The 20,135-nt window shown below is 40.6% G+C and overlaps 1 protein-coding gene across 3 annotated transcripts in view; it reads right to left on the reverse strand.

The window, feature by feature from the left end:
- Positions 1-13,827: 13,827 nt before the first annotated feature.
- Positions 13,828-20,135, reverse strand: part of PDP1 (pyruvate dehydrogenase phosphatase catalytic subunit 1) — a 69,357-nt gene continuing 63,049 nt past the window's right edge. For all 3 annotated transcript variants that reach the window (XR_013345092.1, XR_013345093.1, XR_013345094.1), the window contains exons 2-4: positions 15,742-15,853; positions 14,157-14,229; positions 13,828-14,081 (exon numbers count right to left, since the gene is read on the reverse strand). The gene's annotated coding sequence lies outside the window, so the exon portion shown is untranslated. The remainder of the gene's footprint in view (positions 14,082-14,156; positions 14,230-15,741; positions 15,854-20,135) is intronic.

Consider the following 20,135-nt stretch of genomic DNA (forward strand, 5'->3'; position numbering starts at 1 on the left):
GGGCATTGCTGGCACATGATGGCATAAATCACATTGGTGGATGTGCAGGTGAACGAGCCTCTGATAGTGTGGCTGATGTTATTAGGCCCTGTGATGGTGTCCCCTGAATAGATATGTGGGCACAATTGGCAACGGGCTTTGTTGCAAGGATAAGTTCCTGGGTTAGTGGTTCTGTTGTGTGGTATGTGGTTGTTGGTGAGTATTTGCTTCAGGTTGCGGGGCTGTCTGTAGGCAAGGACTGGCCTGTCTCCCAAGATTTGTGAGAGTGTTGGGTCATCCTTTAGGATAGGTTGTAGATCCTTAATAATGCGTTGGAGGGGTTTTAGTTGGGGGCTGAAGGTGACGGCTAGTGGCGTTCTGTTATTTTCTTTGTTAGGCCTGTCCTGTAGTAGGTAACTTCTGGGAACTCTTCTGGCTCTATCAATCTGTTTCTTTACTTCCGCAGGTGGGTATTGTAGTTGTAAGAAAGCTTGACAGAGATCTTGTAGGTGTTTGTCTCTGTCTGAGGGGTTGGAGCAAATGCGGTTGTATCGCAGAGCTTGGCTGTAGACGATGGATCGTGTGGTGTGGTCAGGGTGAAAGCTGGAGGCATGCAGGTAGGAATAGTGGTCAGTAGGTTTCCGGTATAGGGTGGTGTTTATGTGACCATTGTTTATTAGCACTGTAGTGTCCAGGAAGTGTATCTCTTGTGTGGACTGGACCAGGCTGAGGTTGGTGGTGGGATGGAAATTGTTGAAATCATGGTGGAATTCCTCAAGGGCTTCTTTTCCATGGGTCCAGATGATGAAGATGTCATCAATATAGCGCAAGTAGAGTAGGGGCTTTAGGGGACGAGAGCTGAGGAAGCGTTGTTCTAAATCAGCCATAAAAATGTTGGCATACTGTGGGGCCATGCGGGTACCCATAGCAGTGCCGCTGATCTGAAGGTATACATTGTCCCCAAATGTGAAATAGTTATGGGTAAGGACAAAGTCACAAAGTTCAGCCACCAGGTTAGCCGTAACATTATCGGGGATAGTGTTCCTGATGGCTTGTAGTCCATCTTTGTGTGGAATGTTGGTGTAGAGGGCTTCTACATCCATAGTGGCCAGGATGGTGTTATCAGGAAGATCACCGATGGATTGAAGTTTCCTCAGGAAGTCAGTGGTGTCTCGAAGGTAGCTGGGAGTGCTGGTAGCGTAGGGCCTGAGGAGGGAGTCTACATAGCCAGACAATCCTGCTGTCAGGGTGCCAATGCCTGAGATGATGGGGCGCCCAGGAGTTCCAGGTTTATGGATCTTGGGTAGTAGATAGAATATCCCAGGTCGGGGTTCCAGGGGTGTGTCTGTGCGGATTTGATCTTGTGCTTTTTCAGGAAGTTTCTTGAGCAAATGCTGTAGTTGCTTTTGGTAACTCTCAGTGGGATCATAGGGTAATGGCTTGTAGAAACTCGTGTTGGAGAGCTGCCGAGCAGCCTCTTGTTCATATTCCGACCTATTCATGATGACAACAGCACCTCCTTTGTCAGCCTTTTTGATTATGATATCAGAGTTGTTTCTGGAGTTTTGTTGTTTTTGGAGGGGGGTGAGGGAGTGAGAGAACCTGGATTTGTGCAGGAAATGGCCTAACTTCATTATCATGCACATTGTGTAAAGAGTTGTCACTTTGGATGGGCTATCACCAGCAGGAGAGTGAATTTGTGTGGGGGGGTGGAGGGTGAGAAAACCTGGATTTGTGCTGGTAATGGCTTTTAGATAAGCTATTACCAGCAGGACAGTGGGGTGGGAGGAGGTATTGTTTCATATTCTCTGTGTATATATAAAGTCTGCTGCAGTTTCCACGATATGCATCTGATGAAGTGAGCTGTAGCTCACGAAAGCTCATGCTCAAATAAATTCGTTAGTCTCTAAGGTGCCACAAGTACTCCTTTTCTTATTGTTATAATAGGCATCACAGAAAATTGGAACAATTATAATCAATGGAACGTGGTAATACCGGGTACAAAATATATAGGAATGACAGTAAGTCACACTGATGGGGGAGTGGCACTATATATGAAAGAAAGCATAAAGTCAGATAAAGTAAAAAGCTTAAAAAAATCTAACAGTATCATAGAATCTCTATGGATAGAAATCCCATGGTTGAATAATAAGAGTATAGCAGTAGGAATATACTACTGACCACATGAGCAGGATGGCAATGGTGATTATGAAATGCTCAATGAGATTAAATCGGCTATAAAAATAAAAAACTCAATAATAATGGGAGATTTCAACTATCCCCATATTGACTGGGTACATGTCACCTCAAGGCAGGATGCAGAGATAAAATTTCTATACACGATTAATGACTACTTCTTGGAGTAGCTTGCCCTGGAACCCACAAGGGGAGAGGCAATTCTTCATTTAGTCCTGAGTGGTGCACAGGAACTGGTCCAAGAGGTGAATACAGCTGAACAGCTTGGTGATAGTGACCATAATGTAATTAAATTTAACATCCTTGTAGTGGGGGAAATACCAAAGAAACCCATCACAGTAGCATTTAACTTCAAAAAGTGGAAATGCACAAAAATGAGGAGGTTAGTTAAACGGAAATTAAAAGTAACAGTTACAAGAGTGAAATGCCTGCTAGCTGCCTGGAAACTTTTTAAAACATCATAATAGAGGCTCATATTAAATATATACCCCAAATTAAAAAAAAAAGTAAAAAAAGAAAATGCCACCATATCTAAACAACAGAGTAAAATATGTGGTTAGAGACAAAAGGATATCTTTTAAAAGTTGGAAGTTAAATCCTACTGAGGAAAATAGAAATGAGCACAAACTCTGGCAAGTCAAGTGTAAAAGTATAATTAGGCAGGACAAAAAAGAATTTGAAGAGCAACTAGCAAAAGACACAGAAATTAATAGGATTTGTTTAAAGTAGATCAGAAACAGGAAGATTGCCAAACAATCAGTTGGGCCACTAGTAGATAGAGGTGCTAAAGGAGCACTCAAGGAAGATAAGGCCATTGCAGATAAACTAAATTAATTCTTTGCATAGGTCTTCATTGTAAAGGATGTCAGGGAGATTCCCACACTTGAGCCCTTCTTTTTAGGTGAAAAATCTGAGGAACTGCTCCAGATTAAGATGTCAATAAAAGAGATTTTGAAGCAAATTGATAAACTAAACATTAATAAATTACCAGCACCAGATGGTATTTACCCAAGAGTTCTGAAGGAACTCAAATTTCAAATTGCAGAACTACTAACTGTGTTATGTAACCTATCACTTAAATCAGCTTCTGTACCAGATGACAGGCAGATAACTAATGTAACAATGATTTTTAACAAAGATTCCAGAGGTGATTCTGGCAATTACAGGCCAGGAAGCCTAACTTCAGTACCAGGCAAATTGGTTGAAATGATAGTAAAGAACAGAATAATCAGACACATAGATGAACGTAATATGTGGGAGAAGAGTCAACAAAAATGATTAGGGGTATGGAACAGCTTCCGTATGAGGAGAGATTAAAAAGACAGGGACTGTTCATCTTAAAAAAAGAGATGACTAAGTGGGGATATGATCGAGGTTTATAAAATTGTGACTGGTGTGGGGAAACTGAATAGGGACGTGTTATTTACCCCTTCACATAACACAAGAACCAGGGGTCACCAATGAAATGAATAGGTAGCAGGTTTAAAACAAACATAAGGAAATACTTCTTCACACAACATATAGTCAACCTGTGGAATTTGTTGCCAGGGAATGTTGTGAAGTATGACTGGATTCAAAAAAGAATTAGATAAGGTCATGGAGGATGGGTTCATCAATGGCTATTAGCAAAGATGGTCAGGAACTCAACCCCATGCTCTGGGTGTCCCTAAATCTCTGACTGCCAGAAGTTGGGACTAGATGACAGGGAATGAATCGCTCAATAATTGCCCTCTTCTGGAGCATCTGGCATTGGCCACTGTTGGAAGACAGGATACTGGGCTAGAGGGTCCATTGGTCTGACCCAGTATGGCCATTCTTACGTTCTAAAATTTATAAATGTATGTTAAATCCTATGTCAAAATGATAATGAGATTGTTTAATGTTCTGTACCGTGTATATAATGTATGTGTCATAGTATTTTACAGTCAGTCTAAATATGTATGTACATCACAGTGCTACTCGGCTCTTTTGGGTCAAGATTACTCCACAGCTTGCCTACAATATCTGCCTTAGGCCTTGTCTACACTAAAGGGAAAAGTTGATCTAAGCTATGCATGAATAGCGTAACTCAAAATCAATGTAGCTTAGATCTACTTACTACGGGGTCCACATTACGCGACGTCGATGGGAGATGCTGTCCCGTCGACTGTCCTTACTGTTCTCGATCAGCTGGAGTACAGGAGCAGACAGGAGAGCAATCGGTGGTCAATTTAGCGGGTCTTCACTAATGCATTGCTCTCCACAGCGATGATCCTCTGGTAAGTGTAGACAAGTAGCCGCGTAGCAAGGTGGAGGGAACAGGGGGAGCGATCCAAAAAAAAAAGGCACCACCCGCTGTGGTGCTTTTACTCACCTGGCGGCTCTCCAGCGGCAGGCCCTCACTTGCTCCAGGTGCCTTTGGTGGCACTGAAGGTCCCGCTGTCGAGGTGCCGCCAAATTCCCGGAGCAAGTGAAGGTCCCGCTGCCGCCGTGCCGCCGAAGACCCGGCGGGTGAGTAAAAGCTCCGCAGCGGGTGGCGCCTTTTTTGGGGGGATCGCTCCCCCTGTTCCCTCAACAGGGGAAAATTTAAAAGACTCCAAGACATTGACAAGGCGCCACTTGTGCTCAGTGGGGGAGCGGCTGCTGCCCGGCCCCCCCCAGCTACGCTACTGTAGACAAGTCCTCCCTATCATGAAAACACTGTTCAGGATGGACAAGGTATAGCAGTGATCCTTGATGATGGTAGCAACAAACCTCAGTTGGGTTGAAAAAGTTGCTGGTGAGCTATCAAAAAAACCCAACAAACCCAATACAGCCAACAACTCCCACTGCTGCTCCCTTCCTAGATGATTCTGAACGTCTTCAGAGATGTAGGCTATTAGATTCTTTTAGACTGATCTCTTAGTGGCTTATGACTTCATATGAGATGTCATGGTCTACATTCCACATTTATTTTGTCCAATATCATAACCCTTTGCAGTTGTGCATTGTTTATAAAGATAGACTGCTTGAACCAAACACATGTGCAATTTCATTTTGGCACTAAAACCTGGATAAAGTCAGGTCACTACCTTCTCCTCATTCATCTCCCTGATTAAGCCCCATTTCTAATTCAATGCCTGTGAGGCAAAGTCAGCAAAAATATTTTTTTATGTATTTTAGGAGTGAGGTATTCATTTATAGGAGGGTGGCAGGGAGGCAGAGGGAGTGATGGACGATGTGCAGGATGGGGTGGTATTTAGTGCTGACTAGATCAGCAGGGGTTGAGGCTGTGGGAAGTCATGTGTATTGACTGAAGTAAAAGTTAGGAAGCCAAAATGAGAATCCAAAATGTTTGCTGTATATGATGTCAGTTCTTCAGTGTTGTGAAGATGAGGTCCTGACTTCCGGTCCTTATGACTATTGAGGCAACAGCTGACTTTCTGGATCAGAGTCTTTTAACAGGCAACATCGGGGCTCTTTTGGTTCAGGAGTGTCTTGGAGTGGTTGCTGTAACATCTGGATGGGCAAGTGTGTGTGGAAAGGGGGTAGCCGGGTAGGGGTTGGCATACCAGGAACTCACTCCCAGTTCTTGGCTCCTGGAGGCAGTGGCCTGTTTTATGTTAATTTTTAATATCTGCCTTCTTACGAAAAGGATCTTGCAGGAAATTACAAGAAACCCCAACAGTGAGCAGTAAATTGAGTCCAGTCCAAAGATAGTCACACAATCCCTCAGGTGCATATGCATGAATGACCTTGTTCAAACAGAGAGGGAGTAAAAAGGGGGAGTTGTATCCAGCCTTAGCCCTTTGGACCCAGTTTCACACATCTGAATCTGTTAACCACTGTTTTGGAACCGTTGCCTAGTTACCACAAGAGCCTGCCTTCAACCTCAGGCAAGTTAATTTGACATTAAAACTTAAAAATACCAGATGTACTCCAGTGTTGAGACATGCGTTTCAGATGAAAACCAAAACATTGGTAGACACCAGCATTAAATCTAATCCGTGTACATTTTTTTTTCTAACCACCATTTTGTATTGTCTGCTGGAAAAACACAATAAAGCAAGTGTTTTATATACCAATAGATGTTCAGTCGCCATTACTTTACTAATCTAAAAGATCACAGTATGAATGTTTACAGTATATGAACTATGGCTATGAGGGGTCTTGTCACATGGAGAATGCAGTGGGCAGCATGTCTGGCTAGCAAAACTATGCTAGTGTAAAACCATTTATATTGCATACATTCAATTTTTAGTTCAAGTCTACATAAAAGGAACACTCTTAGGGGAAAACCTCCACTCTACACATGAGGAGCACTGTTTGTCCAGTTACACTGAATTATAAATGTGAACTTATACATATACTTAAGGCTTCCCTGAATTTGCTGACATGAGACGTAGAAGGAGATAGAGCGAAGGCAGCTGATGTTCTCACCCTTGTTTTTCTTATATACAGACTACAAATAAATATTGTTATCTTGTCACTTGGAAACCCATGAAACACATTAACAATGCTGTTCAAAAATGCTTCTGGTGATTTTCCCATAAAACTAAATATGTCCACAGTTCCGTGGGAGTTGATTGTTGCAAGGCTCTCTATTGCTGCTTCTTGACATAATCCTCATGTTCCCTCAAGTATCTGTTGTTGTGAAGTATGGAATATCCTTGTTAGGGAGAAAATCACTGCCCTAAAAAAGTCAAAGAATACTCATATTGTCTTGCTACTTGGGCACCGTTCTTTATCTTCAGTGATATATCAGCAAATCAAAAAGAGTATGTCTGCACTGCATACTAAGCCCGGGCTCTGACTCAACTTTGAGCCCAAGCCCCTCTTCCGTCTGCACACAAATCATTCTAACTCGGGTCAACAAGCAATCAGGTCCTTGGACCCTACTAGGCAAGAGAGTCAGAACCAGACCTGACTCCTGCTGTGAATCAGGTCCAAGCCCTGTTGTTTTGCAGTGTGGATGGAGGTCAAGCCACAGACCTGAGTCAGAAGGTCTTCATAATGCAGTATGGTTGCAATACCTTTGCAAATCTGGCCCTTAGTTACCCCTCCAGAGGATGCTGTGTGTATGTGCTCCTTTATGAAAACTGGATAAGGCCCCACCCTTCTCTGTACCCCATTTCAGTAGCTAACACTGTTAGTCTCGTACAGTCTGTCTCCTCCAGGAAGTGCACGGATGATGCTCTTCTCCTGTAAGAAAGCACAAGACCCCTAAGGCCTCCCTTCCCTAAGGAGGAGGCACAGCCTACTCCTACAACTCTAACTGTGCTGATTTTTTATAAATGGACTGTATTTTGTTTGTTAGGATCCTTCCATATCAGTGTTCTCCTCAAGTGCACGAGTATATATTTTATTAATAATAATACCTAGCTTTATATACCCATCCCTAAATGTTGCCAGTGTTTAAAAAAAATCTGTTAATATATGTATTAGTTTATCAGGGTATGAGAATGTACTATGGTATTTGGTTTTGGTCTGATGTTGGGCCAAGGTGATAGGCACCAACACAGAACAAGGCTATTTCTTCATTTGATCAACTGAATTTACCCATTGGTGTCCAAAAATCATAGGCTTGATTAGGTTATTTCCTTCACAAGTATTTACTGAAGCCAATTTAGTTAGGCCAAATCCTGCAGTCTATGATCACGCATAACTCCCATTGAAATCAGTGTAAAGGGTCCTTAATGTAAATGAGAATCAGGCCAAGTATCTTGTGGTTTCTGATTAAATTTGAGTTTCCCTAATTTTGGGTCGTATGAACGATTCTCTTCCTAACTCCCACAAATACGGCCCTTATTTCAACTGTTCTAAATCTGGATTTGATTATTGATAAGCAGCCTAGCTTAGCTTCTGATAATGGGTAGCCTAAAGAAAGTGCTGCAAACAAAAATTTAATGAGATACCTCAGAAGATGAGAAATCTTACATTTATGCATGCTGTATCCCTGTGGGGTTGGCAGGGAGCCACGAATCTTGATTTTGAATGCTGCTATGATAGAGAACAAAGGCAAAACTGTAAAAGAGAGAGATTTTTTAAGCCACAGATTTCATCCCAGCAGGCTCCTGAATGTTACAGGCCTAATTCTCCTCTTGATAGAAACTGTCCATATCATACTGAGATATTCCTTCGACACTCATTACTGTAATACCTAAGCATTATATGATATAAGGAGATGTAACTACAAAGAAAGTTTTAAGGGGAAGTTACAAGCCGTATTGAGCTAGAGGAACAGTAAAACTTTAGACTCAAGTCACAATTTCAAATGTTAGTAAATTTGTTTTAAGTTGTTTTAAGTTCAAAAAGAGTCTGATCAATTTTATTGACACCTTGCAACAAGAAATCCCCATAACCATCTGAGTAGAAAGAGCATTTTTCAAGCCAAACTAATTACACTAGTTATAGGGAGCCTACAAATAGGTCTTATGATACCTGATTGCATCCTTCACTACAGAGTATATAACCCTTCATAATAATAGCTGTAAAAAAGGTGTTAAGGCCCACCAGCGGAAGAGGAGGAAGAGAAGTCAAAAAGTCCAGTCTCCCCACTCTGTATGCATTTCTCTAGGCCATTTCTAGGGAGACTCTCTCAGATTTTTGCACTTCCCATTGTAAATTCACACTAATAAACTTTGCCAAATTTTCACATACAGTGGCTTTCCAAGCTACCACATGCTTCACTTTGAAAGATTTTGGAGTGTTTGAATTTTGGAAATATAGAAGTGCTCAGGGTACAAAATCATGCAAAACAAACTGATGAAAAGTTTGGGGCTAATTACTGTAAAAAAAATCACCAATTTCACACAGTTCTATTTTGTTTAATAAATAAAGAAAAAGTTATATTAGCAAAATTCTTATTCCTATGTCTGCTAAATTTCAAAACCTTACTGATGGATGCATCTGTGAAAGCTGAGAAGCAAGCATGCAGGTTGCACATAGAAGTTAGTATACATGATGACATTTTAAAACTGGTTTCAAACAAGTACATATTTGTATACATGGCTACTTCTGCACCATGAAAAATGGTTTAAGTGTCAATTCTGTAGTCACACTTTTAAAAGTAAAATGTATGTACAGTTTTCATTATGCCCATGCAAATTTAGATAAAAAGCATGAACTGGATAACTTTTAATGGATGTATGCATAAAAGCTGGAAAGCATAAATTCATTCCGCTGCTCAAATGCCCTCAGGTGCTGCATCAAAAGGCAACATCCCAGAGGGGAAAATATAAGGCAATAGAATGCAGTTTCAATTCCTTGTCTGACCTCAGAGCAATATGCTTCAGATAAGGACATAACAAACAGACCATTTTAGGATTACTGTAAGTAGATTTGAAAAAACAAACTCACAGGAGCTGTGCTTTACCTGTAATGATAAACACTACATCTTCAATGACATTTTACCAACAGATCTATTTTCAATTATAACTAAGAGTCTTTTCTAAGAAAAGGCCAATATATTTTCCTCTTACAATTCAAGTGGCAAGAAAACACCTGAATGTTATGAAACCTTAACAAAGTAGTTTATCAGTTTTATGAACCCTAGATTTTACCAAGATAAGTACATAACTAAATCTAAAAAATGAAGTCATTTTTAAAAGGGAAAGGATTTCATTTCTTAGAAATGCTAATATGTGATGTAAAAAGGTCATATATTTTGCTGTGCTAGCAAAATTCCTGGAATCATTCTGGCAAAAACAAATGTTATTTAGAAGCAATCTGAAAGCATATAAATTGAACAACATTTTCTTTCCAAAGGAGGGGAGCTTTCTCGTGTCACTTACTTGTGTGGTGTTAACTCCGTGTATGTCAAATTTCTGTTTCAATAATCACAGCTATTTACACTATTTAAAGGAGTACTTGTGGCACCTTAGAGACTAACCAATTTATTTGAGCATAAGCTTTCGTGAGCTACAGCTCACTTCATTGGATGCATACTGTGGAAAGTATAGAAGATCTTTTTATACACACAAAGCATGAAAAAATGGGTGTTTACCACTACAAAAGGTTTTCTCTCCCTCCACCTCACTCTCCTGCTGGTAATAGCTTATCTAAAGTGATCACTCTCATTACAATGTGTATGATAACCTGGATTTGTGCTGGAAATGGCCCACCTTGATTATCATACACATTGTAAGGAGAGTGATCACTTTAGATAAGCTATTATCAACAGGAGAGTGGGTTTGTGGGGGGGAGGGGAGGGAAGAACACCTGGATTTGTGCTGGAAATGGCCCAACTTGATTATCATACACATTGTAAGGAGAGTGATCACTTTAGATAAGCTATTACCAGCAGGAGAGTGGGGTGGGAGGAGGTATTGTTTCATGGTCTCTGTGTATATAATGTCTTCTGCAGTTTCCACTGTATGCATCCGATGAAGTGAGCTGTAGCTCACGAAAGCTTATGCTCAAATAAATTGGTTAGTCTCTGAGGTGCCACAAGTACTCCTTTTCTTTTTGTGAATACAGACTAACACGGCTGTTACTATGAAACCTACACTATTTAAGAAACACAGATAAGCACAAACTAAAACTCTTGATCTAAACATCCTTAAATTTTGCAGAGAATGTTGCAGAATCCCATCCTGGATCCAAATTTCAACTAGAAAGATGAGCCATTGTCTCTCTAACGAGCCAAACATAAACCCTAGATCATAAGTCCATGTCCCTCGCCAAGATATAGGGAGGGAAAGGGAGTTCCAGCTCAATCTCCAAGTGTAAATTTCCAAAGTTCAGTCCCAACTGCACTTATGAGCAGTGGTTAAAATAGGAAGGGTTATACTCAGCAGGCAGTATTCTCTCTGTGCTGTAGTTCCCCAGGTGTAAAAGTGTGTTAACAGGACTTCCTCATCTCACAAGAGTATTGTTAGGATAAATACATTAAAGACTGTGAGATGCTTGCAGTCACATAATCAGGGCCATATAAGTACCTAGCTAGACAGTACAGATTACCAGACTAAACTTTATGGAGCGTGACTGCCTCTGTCTAGTCCCTCGGCAATGGAAACACTCCTGATGTCTACAGGAGTTTGATAAAGATGGTTACGTCTGGTTATTCATAATAGATTGCATGTGTAACCCTTCTTCAAGGTGGTGTCAGCAGCAACAATACAAAACAGAACTAGCTTGACCCCACCTCTAGGCTCTAAGAGGCAACATTTCCCCACTTGCAAGCACTGAGTGTATGCATAATAAAAGAAAACTTATTGAAAGGCAAAGGGAACCCATCACTAATTTGGAAAAACACCACAACCATGATTCAAAAGCACGTAGCCATAAGCAAACAACCACCCCACAGTACCTTGAGCAGTGTCCTTTGTCTTTGTTTCCCACCTCGCAGTGTAGTAGTCCAAGAAATGAACAGCCCTTTAAACACACCATTCCCTTTTCCCTTCACTCCACCCCACCCACATTTGGTTGTTCTTAGCAGCAAAGAGATAGAGTTCAGATGTGCATTCACATTCCATCCCTGAAAGGGGGCATCCAGGAATGTCTTTGCTACCACCATACTTCTCTGTGACTAGCTTATTGCTACTGCCTACCACTGCTTCTCTGCCACTACTGCTTGCTGTTACTTCTGTACTGCCACATCCTGAGGCTTCACCATTTAGCCCAGCTCTCAGCAATTTCACTAGGTAACAGGCAACCTCACTACGAGCACAATTTCTGCATTAGGTAAGAACACCTAACTCCATGCCCTTTTGTTGGGAGTTGGCATCCTTCCCCTTCTCAGCAAGTTAGATTCAGTTTAGGGTGACTCGCTCAGTCAGGGCAGGCTAAGTACAGTTCTGCTGCCCTTTACTCATACAATAAGGACAACATTTAATTACCCTTGCATTTAATACTAGAGGAAATTGTAACTCAAAACCAGCCAAAATTGGTTACTTTGGCAAAGGAGCTCCATTTGCTGATCCTCTAGGCAGAGTAAGTGTGTCTATGCAAATATAATCTGCTCCTAAAGTCTTCCCCCCCCCTCCCCCCCCCGTTCATCACTATATGTCAGGGGAGAGCTCATTGAGACTTTGATTATACCTGTAGATGAGCAGTGAGTGAACTTTGGTTTCCAGGGCCAATAACTTCTACTTGTACAAATATTCTACTGAAAACTTCAGAAAAACAAAAGTGAAATAGTTGCCAGCCCACCTAAAATGTGAATGCAAACAGTAAGATAAACTCTTTTGTGTGTGGGGGGAAGAACCACTGCCTATTCAATTTAATATTAAGACTATTAGTCATTCTTAATGCTTGATATCAGGGAAATAAAAAGGGTTTATTGTAGTGGAATGCTGCATAATCCCTCTAGTTTATTGACAGAACTCATGATATGTTCATTCCCCAAGCTTGGGGAGAACTCCATAGAGTCACCAGTGCATATTAGTGCCCAGAATGTGAGCATTACAGTCAGGGTAATTAAACACCAGAGCTTACCAGGCAAAGTGATGGACTCGCCATCGCTGGGAGTCTTTAAAATAACATAAAATGCTGTGATACACTGAGATAAGATATCACAGCATTCTAAAGAATAGGCTTTAATCCAGTTTCTGGGAGAAATTCCCTGGCTTGTGTGTGTGTGCGGTAGGGATGGATAGTTATGGTGGTCCCTTCTTTCTGTGAATATGCAAATCTATTAATTTCCCTCTTAATTCCCTCTCTTCATGGGCCACAGAGAGAACAGGAAGCGCTGCATTGCCCTCAACAGGCTCGTAACACCAGCAGCTCTGCATTATGACAATGACTATAATCAAATTCCATGCTTTAGGGCTGCAGCAGGTCACCTGCAAGGGCCAGGATGGATTTTTTCCCCCCTGATGGACAACTGCCCAGATGTATTATGTGAGGTGGCTGGAGAGGAACTAGAGGATGGGGAGGCTGGATTAGGGCTGTCGGGGAGTGTAAGGGGGAGGATTTTGGAATCGTGAAAGGGCCCCCTATTTATTCTTGCACCAAGACCCTCTGGGACCTTGTTACACCACTGCACCCTTAACTTCACCCACAAATCTATGGGCAGCTAGTATGGACTATAGACAAGTATAACATGCTTATGGAGGCTGGTTGGGAATTTTCCGTCAAAACTGTTTTATGATAAAAAATTGGATTTTAGACTAAACAAACTTTTTCACAAAAAGAGCCTGCTTTCTGTGGAAGATTTTCTCTTTTTGTAACCCGCCCTCAAAACAAACAAACAACCAAAACCTAAACACTTAATGTTTTGACTGAAAACCAAAAACTTTTGGTTTGTAAATACTGCCACAGTGCCTCATGGGGATTGTAGTTCAGCTGCTCCATGCCCCCATTCTCTTCTTTGGGCTTGGTTCCTCTCTCAGACTACATCTCCCATGATGCTTCATGGCCAGGGACTCCAATGACACACTACAGGGGCTCAGCAAAAGGGGAGACCATGCTGCATCATGGGTAGGGTTATCATATTTCAAGTTCCCAAATAGAGGACACTGCTGCGGGGGAATCTGTAGGGGGGTACAGTGAGGGGGGTGTTGGAGGGGGTATTTATTTTGGGAGGTGCTGGAGGGGTGTGGGTGTACTGGGATGCTATTTGGGGGTTTTGGGAGGGGATGTATGGTCACCCTAATATTGGGAGATTGTAGTCTAGCCAGGAAGTCTGGGCCATGGAAGAGAATGGGAGCCTGAGGAACCCAGACTGGAATGCTCATAAGCCATCACAGCAGAGGCATTCCAAAATCAAAATTTTTATTTTCTATGTTTGATCAAAAATATAGTTTTTGATTTTTCACTGAAAAATCCAAATTTTCAGCAGAAACGGCCTCTTTCCCCATTTTCTGACCTCTTGTAATGCTTAATATCCTGCATTTTGCTCTAGATACGCCCTCTGGATGGATTTCAAGTATAGTCCTACGCAGAGTGCACTGCAGTAATCCAGCCGCAAGATGACAAAACCTGGATAACCCTGTCAAGGTCTGCGTCTGAAAGAAAAGGATGCAAACTTATTTGTCAAGTAATACGAATGCCAAAAAATTGCTCTTGGAAACGGCTGCTACCTGGATATTCAGGAGCTCTTGGAGATCTAACAAGACAACTAGGGCTGACACACTCTGTCATTTCTTCCATTTGCTGAAAGAGAATATAGATCATAGGCATTAGCGATATAGAAATTAGGGGTAGAAAAAAAATAATTAGCCAAATCTGAACCTTTTTGAAAATGCTGAACCTTGAAATAGCACCAGGAGTGTGGTGCAGGGAATGAGAATCAGGCGACTTGGGTTATGGCCTCAGTTCTGCTATTGACTCCCTATGTGACCTGGAGCAAGTCACTTCACCTCTCTTTAACTCAGTTTCATCTGTAGAATGGGGCAATACTGACTACCTGACTTTGTAAAGTGCTTGGAGAGCTATAGATAAGGTTGTAAGTATCGTTATTAGGTTATTTATTGTTTCTCTCATGTTTCAGATGGGAGGGGGAGAAAGGCCAAAGGTATGAGTTCATGAAAGGAATTTAAACGGGCTTTTGTGTTTATAATTTGAAACCTTTAAGGATTTAAAGGGATTTTTAACATTATTGTTAATATTGTTAAAATCAAATAAAGCAAAGAAGGAAAAAATGTGTTTTTCTGATATTTTCCATTATTTTCAAATAGAGCAGCAACCTTATTTTCCTTTAAATGAAAGCATTTGCTTAAAAAAATGACTGAGTTTAGATATAGATGTTGCATATATCCAAATATCATATAAACCTACTATACATGACTTACGCATTTAAACTTATCTCGTAACACCCAATGACATAAGGCATAAGCTTTTGAAACAGACATAGAATAAACTTCTAAGGACAATGTCAAGTAATTTTCTGTAGGTTTAGTGTTTGATCTACCTTAAAATTATTGCCATCTGAAATCCTATGGATTTTAAATAACATCCTTCTTCTTTAAGGAAATCCATGCTTTACTGAAAAATCTATCCCTCTGCCAGAGTGTTTATAAAATGCTCCTAATTGTTCTCTATAAAAGATAACACTGGGCGAAATGCCACTTATTTTATCTTTGTCCTCCCTCTTCCCCCACATATTATATACGAACACATCTGACATTTTTAGATGCAAATGTCGAAGCCCTCTTTCAGTCAGTAAACAGCTCATTTTCTACTGAGAAGGAGGACATTTTTGATTGAAAAGTGGCTTCAGTATTTGAAGTTCAGAATTTCATGTAATAAGCAAAATGGTCATTTCATTAAGTTTTGGGGATAAGTTAAATTTGACAGACATGAACTCACCAGAAATGCTAAAAATACCCATGAAAAACATTGTGGAAAAATACTGACCCATCACACACAGCTCTGATATAATAACTTGCTTGCACGCATTTGTGTGTGAGCTTATAAACACTGCCTTCTAAAGCATGGAAATTCAAACATTCACAAGTGAGTTAATTATGTTGCTTTCTAACGCCACCAGTGTATAGCCTTCTGAGAAGGCAAGTCCTAAGGAAGGGGAGTGTGAGGGAGAAGAGGAGGGGTTTGCTGAGAAAGAACAGAAAGCAGGAAGGGGAAAGGAAAAGAGGAAAAGTGGTACAGAGGGAATGGAGAAGAAACTGAAAAGGGAATGTATAAAAGGAGAGGAAAATGAACTACCTTCAGTGTCACAGTTTCATCAAACCATGACATTTTCACAGAAACTAGCTGGCTTTCATAAGGTTCTCTTCTCCGGAGTCTGCATTTGTGGATTCCTTAAAACCACTGTGAGCTAAAACAATAGAAAAGATGATAAAACAATGTAATAACAACACTCAAATACTTGCCAGAGGAAGTTTTCCTATTTGTCTTGGGATTCTTAACACATAATCGAAACAAGATTCAGCACGAGTTTTGCTTTTTCCACCAAGTTTTACTGCCAGAAGACTTACATAACTGTGTCTCAGCCATTTTACTTAATTCCTGCATTGTCATTGACCTCCAGAATGGAAATTCTGAATCTTGAACAGTTAGCAAATATTCCTACCTCTTCAACCTGGCTGGCAGATAAAAAGGAAAAATATATATTTTTTCCTTAGGAAAAGATATACTGAAGTAACTGTTACAACTCCACATCAGTTTAATGTATATGTTAAAAACACCAGAAATAAGAGAGCATTCTGACTGGCTAGTGAAGTGTTCAAAAAGTAAACGTACTGCTGCTCAGCTCATTCATGGTCCACACTGTATCCTTAAAAAGAAAAGGAGGACTTGTGGCACCTTAGAGACTAACAAATTTATCTGAGCATAAGCTTTCGTGAGCTACAGCTCACTTCATCGGATCCTTAGTGCATAAAAAACTCTCCCACACCTGAAAGGGATATTTTGCTAAAAGTCAAACCTGGGATATTTGTGACCTTGTTAATAGTAACGCTTAGAATTTGAGCTTGTCAGACCCAACAGCATATGTTTCAAACACTGGCTGTTTAAAATCTAAAGTTACCCTAAGTCATATGATCCCTGAAACACCAAGCAAACCTTTTGCTTAAAATGTTATCAGCATGATCTGCTAGGTGTAGGACAGAAAGCAGTAATGTAGCCATAAACTATGGGCAATGTAAATAGAGAGATAAAGGGAAAATAGACTGGAAAAATAAAATCCCATTTCTAAAATATCCCTAAAAGATAAGAGGCTTGCAAAATGCACTGTTATGTTTAACATGTTTTCCCTTTTTAAAGAGCTTATTCATTTTGAACTGTACAGAGCATGCAGTATACTATCCAACATTTTACTATACATCATTTTTAATTTACATAAAATATTGTGTGGGAGGAGAGATTTAATTTTAAGATTAAATAATTCTATTTAATCTTTACTTAAAAACCTTAACATTTCTTTTTTGCCAGGGCTGGCCCTAGAGCAAATGGCGCCCCAGGCAAGGAGCGTCTTCAGTGCCTCCACCCCTCCATTTGTTAAACTTTTGAATACCTTATTTTTGTATTGCATTTGTACCCCATTTCATGACTTTGATGCACGGTTTGCATGCATGATTTATCCCTGTCATATAAGATGATAAATGTGCACATTAGGATCTGTAAATCTGTATTTATTCATGCCATGTATAAGCAAATAAAAAATTGTTTCCTCTAAGCTTCTAGACACTTTTTAATTTTAAGAATAACTGAAATGGACTAACATCAAGAAACTGAACTGTGCGCCAACATTGGATGGACCCATATTAAATAGTGTTACAGTAAGTGACAGCCTTAGAATGTGTTAACCCTAGTCCTTTAGTTAAAAAGGTTGCTTTTCTCACCTTTGCCCTCATGAACTGAAGCAAAATATCAGAGAGATCCAAAGTCTGGCCAATGGCATTTTCAAGTGATAAAATAGCGAGCAATGTCAATCTCTCATCGGCCATCGTTGATCAAAGATATGTTTTAATGAGCCTGAGATTCAAAAAGCTGTGCTCTCCACTCATAACTGTGACCGGCAGAGTGAGCAGAATCCTCAAAACTCTCTACACGTTAGGAAAAATGTCCTTCAGCTCTGCGTCATGAATGAACTGGAGAACTTGGAGTGGAGAGTGCTTCCCATGTGGCAAAATGTGACAGATATTGTCCAATTTGACACAGAGGTTTTTATCATTGACATCTGAACATTCCCCATGTGTCAGCAAAGATCCGTACAATTATTCAAGAATGTTTTCCTGTCTGCTGGCAGCTTACCAAGGTCAGACAAAAACCCCAGATCTTTTTGTGGTGCTTCCTTTGTCCAAACCTTTTTTGATGGACACTTGAGCAATATCAATGAGTTAGCAAATAAACTCCCTCTTGAATTTTTCTTCTGAGTTTTCCATCACCTCTTCTCTGGCCTTGTAACCAAACTGCCTCTTCTTGAGATGAATATGAATTTCCTTGAAAAGAGGCTCAATTCCTAAGTTTTCTGCCATTTCTTTGGCAGCAGTGATGGCATCTTCAAATCTGTTGTCTCTGTAGGCCACAATGAAATCAAGGCAGCTTCTCAGCAAAGTAGTAGTGGTCGCGATGTCCATCGATTGAGGTTATAATACCTTGCTTACAAGATTTGGTTGGAACAGGATATTGTGCCAAACCACAACTGAGACCAGAAATTTGAAGTCAGTGATCTGGTTTGCGAGGCTTTGTGCCACATGTCAGATTCCAGCCTCAGCTTTATTCAACTACACCAGTTCCATCAGAGCGTCGGAAACTTCAGTCACTTGGTAACTCACTGGCCTTATGCTATCAATGCGGCTCTCCCAGCGAGTGTCACTAAATGGCTTCACGGGCAGATTTGTAATATTGTCCATGAGGATCTTCCACCTGATAGCTGATACTGAAAACAGGATGTATATCCTTTGCAGTACTCTGAAGAGAGATACTGAATCTAAAGAAGATGATGCTACATCTGACACAACCAGGTTGAGGGAATGGCAGCCACAAAGCATGAAGAAAGCTCAAGGATCCCTGCCTGAACACCACTGTTTCTTCCCTTCATGTTCATGCCATTGTCAGAGTTGTGGCCACGGGTAGTCCTGAAGCTTTATTTTATTCTCATTAAAAATGTTCATAAACAATTCTGTTGGGCCTTTTCCAGTAGAGTCAGCCACAGACCAGAAACAGGTAAAGTGTTCCTTTACTTGGATACAGCCATCCTCATCATAAACAAATCTTACTGTAAATGACTTCTTTTCACTGTGACTAATGTCAGGAGTGCAGTCCCTTATCACAGCACAGTACTTAGCTTTGCCGAGCCTTCCTTGCCATAAGGTCAATCAAAATAAGGCTCACAATATCGCAGTTGGGCTTTCACTTTACTTCACTTTGTTCTTATATCTCACTAACTGTATTGTGACGCCCTACCCCTTATATATCTGCAAGGGCATGACTGATAACATTCTTGGAGGTTTGAGGAAAATGTAGTTCTCTGAAAGTCTGGAAGGTTCCACAAGATTCTACAAAGGTCCAGAAAATTCTAGGAGGTTAGTGAAAAATGAATCCATATACAGAATACCTGAAACATTTTAATTCAAACATTCTATTTTCTCTTTTGTTGCTAACAACAAAAACAGCACCCTGAGAACTTCTGTTAGCAGTAATGCTGAATTCACACTCATTGGCCACCCTTAAAACTGTCTCTGCACCCCCACCCCAACCTGTATCCCATATCTCCATTTAAAAATTAGGAAGCCTCATTAGGTTTACATGGCTGGAATTGTGGATTTGAGAGATTTTTCTCTGTGACACAAATAGTTTCAGAGAGTAAGAAAGATGATAGGGAAGAAGGGTTCAAAAACTAGGGGACATGATGTAAAAATGAGGAAACTAGGAATAAATGGAAAGCTAAAAGAGAACTATTTTGCACAAAACTGACCATCTGGAATAAGTTACTGAGAAGGCAATACAGGATCACATAGATTGTTTCTGGAGAAGGAAACGATTAAGGAGCATGAAAAAAACCAACATGGTGGGATTAAGATTGACCATAAATGCTGGGCTAGATGGCTTTTTTCTGTTCTTATAATTGTGTATGTTCTCATCTTTCCCTATCCCCACCAACCATTTTAACACAGAAGAAATAAATGGAACCAGATGTTAAAGGAGAAACAGAGAGACCTGGGTAAAATGGCATGCACTGGAGAGAAATTTACGTATAGCGTATGGCTCACTCAGCGCTATAAACTGGAAATCTGAACAGGGCTGGCTGTCTTACGCAATAGTCCATCTGTTGCTGTTATGTGCTCCTCATGCACAGAACCCCCTGCAGGAAGAAAGCAGAGCACTCATTTGGGTGTTTTGATTTGACAGGTTTCTGGCTGCATGCCATGTGTTTGTTTTACACCAATTGTTTAGGTTGTTCCTAGAACTTCAAGCATATTCAACATGGTTTTTCTTTTACAAGCTGTAAATACTCCTGGCACTCCATTTTTTATTTAATAATGGGCACTGTGCAGCTGTTCTTTCCTTTTCAATGTATATCGACCTCTGCACTACAAATGTGCGTTGACTGATCTCATAGGTAGTTTTCTGCTGATTGCCCGGGATTCTGTATG

Source organism: Eretmochelys imbricata, chromosome 2 (genome assembly GCF_965152235.1).
Source record: "Eretmochelys imbricata isolate rEreImb1 chromosome 2, rEreImb1.hap1, whole genome shotgun sequence".
NCBI lineage: Eukaryota > Metazoa > Chordata > Testudines > Cheloniidae > Eretmochelys > Eretmochelys imbricata.